This window comes from Ceratotherium simum, chromosome 13 (genome assembly GCF_057802395.1).
Source record: "Ceratotherium simum simum isolate JZ-2026a chromosome 13, ASM5780239v1, whole genome shotgun sequence".
NCBI lineage: Eukaryota > Metazoa > Chordata > Mammalia > Perissodactyla > Rhinocerotidae > Ceratotherium > Ceratotherium simum.
The window spans coordinates 29,009,138-29,018,609 of NC_141912.1; the positions used below are offsets into that span (position 1 = coordinate 29,009,138).

The window sequence follows — 9,472 nt, forward strand, 5'->3', positions numbered from 1 at the left end:
AATCTCCATTAACTATTTTTTTATTCCTGCTATTTATCTGGCACCAGGGTAGGTTCTAGAATACAAGTCAATCTAAACCAATGCTACTTAGTGTGGTCTATGAATCAGTGCTGGCTTGTGAGGTGTTTCTTATCAGCCCACAGTAAAATACATACAGAAACTGAAAGTGAATGTAAGCAAGTAAACCTCTACCTTATCTTGTCCCGGACTAGAATTGTCAAGGAAAAGAGGAGCATTTTATCGTGTCACTGGTATGCTAAAACACTTTAATTATTAGCTCTTCATGGACCAGAGACTGAGTAGCATGGTGTGTAAACTAGGACGGTTTTTAGACTTTTATTGGAGTCACATAAATACTATAGCTACTCTCTCCAAAATATGTGCATATACAAAGAAATATAAAAGTTAACATAAAATGTCAGTGAATATATATGGATCTTTTGAAGTCTTATAGATCTTGGTTTTTTAATCCTAGCAAGAGACAAAAGCAGGGAGAAGACATTTTGAGTAATCACTTCATCATCCAACGCTGCCACTCCACTTATTTGTGAGTATAAACTAGAGTAGAGAAAAGCTGGACCCCATAACTGACTATCAAGGGAACAAGTTGCAAAATGTCATTTATTAGTCACTCCACCCAACCAAACCTCAGTTCATACAATGTACACACCAAGTTCTGATCTCAGATCACTGCTCCCAAAATTGAAATTTGTCATTATTTTTCTATCCCTCACCTCCAACCTCCACCCCTAGAACCTGTAGGCTCTTCCCACGTTAGGAAAATTCCACACTTAAAGAGTCTTGGTAGGAGGCAGAGACAATTTCCCTCTATAAGAGAGGAAAACCCACTTTCCCATACACTCTTGCAGTGGGTCACGACATGAGGCTCCACCAGTCAGGTGACCATATGCTGGTCTCTGAGTCAGGACATGGCGATACAGAGAAAGTAGGACTGTGCAGAATGCATTTGGCAAAGGTGGCAGGAGTGGCAGTAGTGTGATCCAGTTGCCAGGAGCAACAGAGACTGCAGTCCTAGCCACAGGATCCAGTGTCCAGCATCAGGAGAGTCAGTGGTATGAGCAGTGGCATCTGTGCCCTGCAGCAGCGAAAGCGATTCCTATGTGGGGCCTGAGGCCCAATACTTTCTCTCTCTCTTTCTATCTATCTATATTCATTTATATTTCAGTTATAACAATTTGAAATCCATTGCTCTCACCAAAAAGTGAATCAGAAATCCATGTAGGGAAACGTTTCAGAGAGCAAGGATTTAGAGATTATTTTACCAGCTTTATTGAGATATAATTGACAAATGACATTGTGTATGTTGGAAGCTTACAACCTGTTGACTTGATTCACTTAATATATTGCAAAATGATTAACACCATAGACTTAGCTAACTGACACCTGCATCCTGTCACATAATTATCATTTGTTTTTGTGGTAAGAATATTCAAGGCCTACTCTCTTAACAACTCAGAGATTTTCTTTTGCTAAGCTGATAAGCACTTCCAAAATCATCCACCTGGCTATACTCCACTGCAGAGAAAACAATGTATATCTCTCAGCATACGTCTTGCTTTTTCCTTCCCAGGAAAAAACATGTAAATGTGGACTTAAGACCCCTCCCTACCCTGAATGCTCTCTGACCACTGGCATCTGTTGTTCCCAGTCTGGCTGAGCACCAGGATTACTTGTGGGCTTGTTACAAAATACTCAGGCCTCTCCCCAGACACACCATCTCATAATATTGGGCATGAAGCCCCAGAATCACTTATTTAGCTCGATATCCCACACAGCCATGTGGGAATCTTGGTCTATGTTCTTGCTACTAAATGTGTGATCTGAAGACTAGCAGCATCAGAACTGACTCGTTATAAATGCATAATCTCACGCTCTACTCCAGACTGTCTAGATGTTAACAAGATGCCCAAGGGATTCCTGTGCACAGGAAAGTTTAGGACTCCCTGGTTTCCATGCTTTTTAGAAGCAGAGCCAGAACTGTGCAGTCTGCTCCTGGAGTGTGGTCTGATCAGATCACGTAGCACTGGGGGCCCAAGGTTCAGTCCTTGTTTCTTTCTCTTCTATAGCCATTATTCCTTGATGACCTCATTCGTTTTCAAGGCTTTAAATATCATTTACATGGCATCACCTTCCAAGTCTACTTCTCCAGCCCAGACGTCTCACCTAAACTCAAGGCTTGCATATCCAGCTACTAAAACTAAACTCACTTGCATCTAATTGACATCTCTCTTCCAACTTTCCTAATTGGATGTCTATGATGCTGCTTCCTCAAATGTGTTTCGTCTAAAGTCTTCCCCAGTTTCACTGAAGGCACCCCATATTTCTACTTACACAGTCTGAAATTTGGGGTGTCCTCCTTGATTCCTCTTTCTCATAACCCAGATTTACTCCATTAGGAAATGCTGTGAAGCCCATCTTCAGAATGTACCCAGAATCCTATCACTTCCTATTATTTCTCTGCTCACACCCCAGACAAAGCAACTAACATCTCTAGCCTGGAACACAGCACTAGTTTCCTACAGTTTTCTCTACCTGTTGCTCACACTTCACCTCTTGATTCTGCACAGCACCAGACTGATGGTTCTCAAGAGAAGTCACACCAGGTCGATCTTCTTTTCAACACTGTCTTGTAACTGCACATCTTACTCAGAGAAAAATCAAAATCTTCCAATATCCTCGAGATCTACATGACTTGGGATTTAATTCAGACCTCATCTCAATTACTCTCTGCTCCAACCACACTGGTCTCCTTGCTCTTCCTTGAACACACAGACATACTCCTGCCCTAATGCATGTAGCACTGGAGATTCCCCTGCCGGGAAGAACTTCCCCCAGACATCCTCGTGGACAGATCATGTACTTCAAATCTTTATTCAAGGTCAGCTTCCCAATGAGGCCCAGACTGACCACTCTAGGAAGACAGTCATCTTCCCTGTCCCCACACTCTTATACTCCGGGTCACCTTCCTTAAAGCACTTACAACTTCTAACATAAACACTTCTCTTATTTACGATGCATGTAGCATACACTCTGCCCCTCACCACTAGAACACATGCTCTGCAACACCAGCAATTTTTCCGTTTTTAGTTCACTGAAATTTTCTAGCTGCAAAAATAATTTCTCATATATCTGGCAAATGACAATTATCAGTTGAATGAATGATCAGTGTAGAGCACCTCTCTATTCTAGAGACGATATCTTTATTAATGGAACCTCAGGCCACACGCTGTGTTGTGGTGGCTACAGCACAATGTCCACTCACACTGACATCAATGTCACTTGTACTTTTCTCACAAGGGCTGCTCTCCCCTCCCTCCCACAGCCACCCTCCTGCACACACACAGTTATATTTCTCTCTTCAGGAAGGACAAGCATATGGGCTTACGGGTTCTATTTTCCACCAACTGTGAATCTAAGGTAGACTTGACTTATAAACCCATGAGTTTGGATCAGAGCCAGGACTAGGATGACTAGAGTTGAAGGCAGACAGAGGGGGCAGTCTGCAGAGAAGAAAGAAACCAACTCGGGGGACTGGCCCCATGGCCTAGTGGTTGAGTTCAGCGCATTCCACTTCGGCGGCCCGGGGTTTAGTTCCCAGGTGTGGACCTACACCACTCATCAGTGGCCATGCTGTGGCAGGAACTGACATACAAAATAGAGGAAGATTGGCAACGGATGTTAGCTCAGGGCGAATCTTCCTCAGCAAAAAAAAAAGAAACCCAACAAGAATTTATCTAAGATAAAAAACTATCAGGTCCTTCCTCTCTGCTAATTCTAGAAGCTGGCTCTTTAAAAAGGGAGAAAAGATGGAAAGAACAATCCAGAAAACAGCCCTAGAAGGAAGGCAAGAACTGGATGAGTCTGAAAACTCATCTCTCAATACCAAAGAGTCTCCTGTGTGCAGGGGCCACTGTGAGCCTTAGGGGGACAATGAATGGCTAAACGACTCTTGCTGCTGTCAGAGATGGGGGATACTCGGAGGAAAATGAGACCAGAACTGGAAATATGAAAATGAACAGGCATAATCCAAAAAAAAAAAAAAAAAAATCCAAAGAAACAAAACATAAACACACAAAAGGTAGGGGCTGAGGGGAAGACCCTGGCCTGAGCCTAAGCTGACCCGGACACACGAAGCCCTCACTGTCTATGGTCCTGAAGACACAATATCCAGGTGACATCCAAGTCCCTGTGATCACAGGTCCTGGTGCGACAAGGTTCTACTGAAGGGACCAGAACAAAGGAGCAGTGAAGATGATCCAACCAAGGAGTGACCACATCAAAGCCCACAATACACTGAACACCAACTGGGCATAGACCCCGTCCATGCTCGGCTCCTCACAGCCTTCTCCTGCCCCCACCCACAACCGACTCAAGACAGCAAACACATGAATTCTGGAAGGTGCTCAGTGCTTCCATTTATTTCCTCTCTCAAACTTTAGGAAATTTCTCCTTTAATTAACACATCAATCCCTTATGACAAGAATTAGAAAAAACAGATTCATATCCAGATTCACATTTTCAGTAAGGAAACAAGTCATTACTACTCAATGCAACACGAAGTAAAGACAGGGATGGAAATGGCCCAGCCCTGCCTCTGCTGGAACAGGAAAGTCCATTAGGAAAATACACAGGTCATTGTGAGGAGGGGTCATGGTGGGAAGCGGGTGGACCAGTCTCCCCACCTCCTCACATTATGCTAATATTAACGCAGACACATTCAGATGCCAGCTGCAGAAAGAGAAGTCAGGGGATTCTGGAGTCACAAAGTGGGAGCGTGAACAAATCTTGCATCACTCAGTCCCCCACAAGGCAGCTGTCTCACACCGTGAGAGAAAATAATCATGAACACATTCAGGTCAGTCACTTAAGTGTTGACATTCTCAATAGCCCACCACATGCTTAAAATGTCCCACTCAAAGAATTCCCATAACGCAGTCCTGTCCCCTCTGACCCAACTCCTCCCCCACTTCAGGCCTCCAGGGTCTCACCTTTAGGATCCGTGAGAGACACATCAGAGCCCTGGGCACTGTCACTGCCTGGGGTAGAACAAAACAGAACGTGGTCAGAGCCCATAGGAGATGAGACTAAAGGAGGAACTACAGGGTGGGTCAGCTCCCCCATGGGCTCCGTCTACACTATCCCAAGGGTCTCAAGGATCAGCCCCCCAACCCAAACTTACTTGCAGTCTGAGCATAGCTCCCTCTTTGTTCACCTGTGGGAAGAAAACAGGGAGAATGCTGAGCCATGAGACACTAGAGGAACCCTCTAGTCCTGGACCACAGGGAAGTTTCCAGAACCATGACTGAAGATCCAGGGCAGGATCATGAAACATGAAGAAAGGAGACGTGGGGGGACTGGACCAACTGCCCTCCTGGAGCTCTGTCCTCAGCAGGGACCTTCAACTGCTGGGAATCAGGTCCCCAGCACTAGAATTATCAAGGTGAAAAAAATCTGTCTTTCATTTTCACAAGTGCTTTACAGAAGACTGTTAGTAATCAGTTCCAGATTGGCCAACACGTGTACGGATGGTACTTCCCATTGATGAGGCAGGGCAAGTTCTACCTGGGGCTTGAAACTGCCCAGTGGGACAAGAAAGCTCAGATCTCCCACTCCCTTCCCTACCTGAGCTCTTCTTCCTCCATATCACAGCTCCAGCCACCACAGCTCCAGTGACCACTGCTCCAAGGAGAACCAGGCCAACAATGAGGCCCATGATGGGGATCGTGGACTGAGGCGGCGGCTCTGGGAAGGGAAGGGAAGGTGAGGGGCTCTGATCTCAGGCTTGTGTCCTGACCTTGCTGAAGGTGTTCAAAAAGCTTCTGAGAAAAGGCATCTCTCCTTGTCCCCCTCCTCACCCCATCTCAGGGTGATGGGCTCAGACAGCCCCTCCTGCTGCACATGGCATGTGTATCTCTGCTCCTCTCCAGAAGACACAACCACAGCTGCCCACTTCTGGAAGGTCCCGTCCCCTGCAGGCCTGGTGTCCACAAGCTCTGTGTCCTGGGTCACATCCTCCCTATCATGCTGCCAGAACAGGGTGATCTCTGCAGGGTAGAAGCCCAGGGCCCAGCACCTCAGGGTGATCTCTCTGTCAGAGATGGGGTGGTGGGTCACATGTGTCTTTGGGGGATCTGAGGAGGAAGAATCAGAAAATTCACACTTTCAGTTACCTCCATGCGCCACTGAAGCATCATTCATGTGACCATCCTGATTATGGATACGATGATTGGTTTGGAAAGAGGAAACACAAAACGCAGACACCAGTTTGGACTTGGGGATCTGGGATAATCTCCTATCCCTTGCAAAGCTCTAGAATCAGGGTGAGAGCCCAGGATAGGAGTCTCCAGCTTTCTAAAGAGGAGAACACAGACTTCTGGTCTTGACCTGGGTAGAGAGTGAATGACTCAGAAAAGCTGGAGTCAGACCTGCAAAGATGTTCTCAGGGTGAGAACAAAGCCTTGAGAGAGAAAGTCATGGTTCACAAGATGGCTGTCAGGGTCAAAGGGAACCAGTGATGGGCGATTTCAGGGATGGTCTCCCCTTCTATTTCTGAAGAAACTGGATTCCTAAACTGTCCTTCAGAAAAGGGTGGGCCTTCTGGGCGAGTCACTAGTACACAACACGAAAACCTGTGTGGATTCCTCTGTCTCCCGAGGGGTGGTATTCTGACACTGAACCCATTTTCCTCCCCTCTCTGTTGGATGCCAGCCACAGCGGGAACGGAGATCTGGAGGCTCGGCGGCCCCTCGTACCTACGCGCTGCAGCGTCTCCTTCCCGTTCTCCAGGTATCTGCGGAGCCACTGCACGCACTCGCCCTCCAGGTAGCTCCTCCAGTACTCCGCCTTACCGGCCGCCTCACGCTTGAGCCGGGAGATCTGAGCCGCCGTGTCCGCCGCGGTCCAGGAGCGCAGGTCCTCGTTCAGGGCGAGGTAATCTTTGCCGTCGTAGGCGTCCTGCCTGTACCCGCGGAGGAAGCGCCCGTCCGGCCCCACGTCGCAGCCGTACATCCCCTGGACGGTGTGAGACCCTGACCCCGCCGCGCGGTCAGCCCCGCCCACTCGGCCCCGCCCCCGACCAGACCCGCAGCGATTAAACCTAAACTGAAAATGAAACCGCGGAAAAGTCCCCGCCGGCTCTTCCCAGGTTGGGGGGGCGGGGCAGGTCCCGCAGCCTCGGGGGGAATCTCGGACCCGGAGACTCGGGGAGACCTCGGCCCGTCAGTGGGGGTGGGAGTCGTGACCTGGACCCGGGCCCGCGTCGCTCACCCGCCTCGCTCTGGTTGTAGTAGCCGCGCCGGCTGTTCAGACTCCCTCGGAAATCCTCTGCAAAGCCGTTGGCGCGCCGCGTCTCGTCCTCCCAATATTGCGCCCCCTCCTGCTCCATCCACGGCGCCCGCGGCTCCATCCTCGGACTCGCGGCGTCGCTGTCGAACCGCACGAACTGCGTGTCGTCCACGTAGCCGACGGCGATGAAGCGGGGCTCCCCGCGGCCGGGCCGGGACACGGCGGTGCCGAAATACCTCAGGGAGTGGGAGCCTGGGGGCGGGGAGGGGCTGAGACCCGGCCCGACCCCCCTCCCGGCGCGGGTTCCCCGGTCCGAGGGTGATGGGGCCGGGAGGGGGCGAGGGAGCGACGGGGTCGTCATATGGAAGCGGGGCGGCGGACGGACAAGGGCGGGGACTTCGGGTGGGAAGAAGTGGGGGCGGGAGAAGAGAGAGGTCTGGACGGGGCGGGGCCGAGTGGGGAGCGGTCTGGGCAGGTGTCCGCGGAGACGCGCCTTCCCCGAGGGTCCTGCTACCCCGCCACGCGGTCCCCTCGCCCCGCCCCCCGCAGAGGCCGTTTCCTCCTGACCCCGCGCTCACCTGCCCAGGTCTCGGTCAGGGTCAGGGTCCCCGAGAGCAGCAGGAGGAAGGTTGGGGGCATCACGATACTCATCTTCGAGGTCTGGGGAGAATCTAAATCTTGGCGGGTCCGTGGAGACTTGATAACCCGGAACCGGGGAGACGCTGATTGGCGTCTCTAGAAACCGGACACGCAATGGGAGTGAGAACTGGGGCCGCGTCATGAGTCTCCAGGCGGGAGGACCTGACAGGTAGTGAGAGGGAGAAGTGAAACTCGGGGAGATGGGGACTCCCCAACACTGAGCTTCCCCGTCCCAGACACCGCCCTCGGGCTGAGACCCTGAGAGCCACGTCCGGGGACCTAGGACTCTGCCCTGACCCCTCTCCTCTTACACCGAGAGCTCTTTGTCACACTCTCTCCCCGAGTCCTGGCCTAGGGGCTGTATGAGTCAGTGCTTCTCAAACACTTGGGCTTCATGATATCTATACAGTCTTACAAATTAGTTAGGACCCCAGGGATGATTTTGCTTATGTTGGTGATAGCTATCGATATTTACCATACCAGGAATAAAAGTTTTTAAATATTTTTATAAATTTATTTAGAATAATATTTATAACCCACTGCAGTAAACAAATAATGTTTTTCTGAAAAATAACTATTTGCCAACATAAACAAGGTAGTGAGAAGAGTGGATCTTTTCACATTTTACATTTTTGCATGTCTTTTTCTTGTCTGTCTCGTTAGAATACCACTGGGTTTTCATATTTGCTCTGCATTTAATCTGTTATTTTGGTTGAAGTATATGAAAAACAATACGGCCTCACACAAATATGTAGGGATAGTATTTTTAATAACCTTTTCAGATAATTATGGATGTTAAACTTTGTTACTAAAGTAAAACTACACGTGTGGTAGTGTCTCAATGGTTATTTGCAAAGTAGAACCTTAAACAATATTATTGAATATTTCCTATTCTGTTACATTAAAATCCACAGACCTATTTTGCATATTGAATGGCTCTTGTAGTAATGTATGATTTTTTTAAATAATGTGTTGTTTCACTAAGTTTTCACTAAGTTTCACTAAGATTGTGTTTCACAGCACAATCTTCCTGTGTTGATGTGTTTAACTAAAAATTATCAAAATACCACATTTGTTAATATTACCGCAGATCTCAACAGGAAGTTTGTCAGTACTGGGAAGCTGTCAAGCTTATGTGGTGGGACACAAATTTTCCAAAATTCTGGTTTTCTCTTGAGAGCTTCCATTTTATCAAGGCAATAAGTACTGTCAGTTGATTTTCTTGAAAGGAGAAGCTCACATTCATTTTGAGAAAGTGTGTGCCAGTTAACCAAGTCTAATCATAGTTTCTGTCATTCATTCTTTTAGGTAAAACTGGTATTCCATAAAAAAGAGGCTAGCTCAGCTCGCACAAATTATTTTCGTTGGGACGTAGTACTTGGGTGCTTTATGTGTACTTCCCACATCATCATGTAAGATATTTTTTAAATGTGGATTTAAGGATAATGATTTGGTAAAGATAATAATTTTTAATTCTTCAACCAGTATGTTTTAAAATAAAAGTTTTTTTTTTTTTTTTCCTTCAAGT

At 47.9% G+C, this 9,472-nt stretch overlaps 1 pseudogene across 1 annotated transcript; it reads right to left on the reverse strand.

The window, feature by feature from the left end:
• Positions 1-4,411: 4,411 nt before the first annotated feature.
• Positions 4,412-8,086, reverse strand: LOC101407124 (patr class I histocompatibility antigen, A-126 alpha chain-like; annotated as a pseudogene). The gene is made up of 8 exons (XR_015553876.1): positions 7,953-8,086; positions 7,288-7,893; positions 6,774-7,049; positions 5,877-6,152; positions 5,644-5,763; positions 5,201-5,233; positions 5,010-5,057; positions 4,412-4,749 (listed from the first exon to the last, which is right to left on the reverse strand). The product of XR_015553876.1 is annotated as a patr class I histocompatibility antigen, A-126 alpha chain-like (transcript).
• Between the last annotated feature and the right edge of the window lie 1,386 nt (positions 8,087-9,472).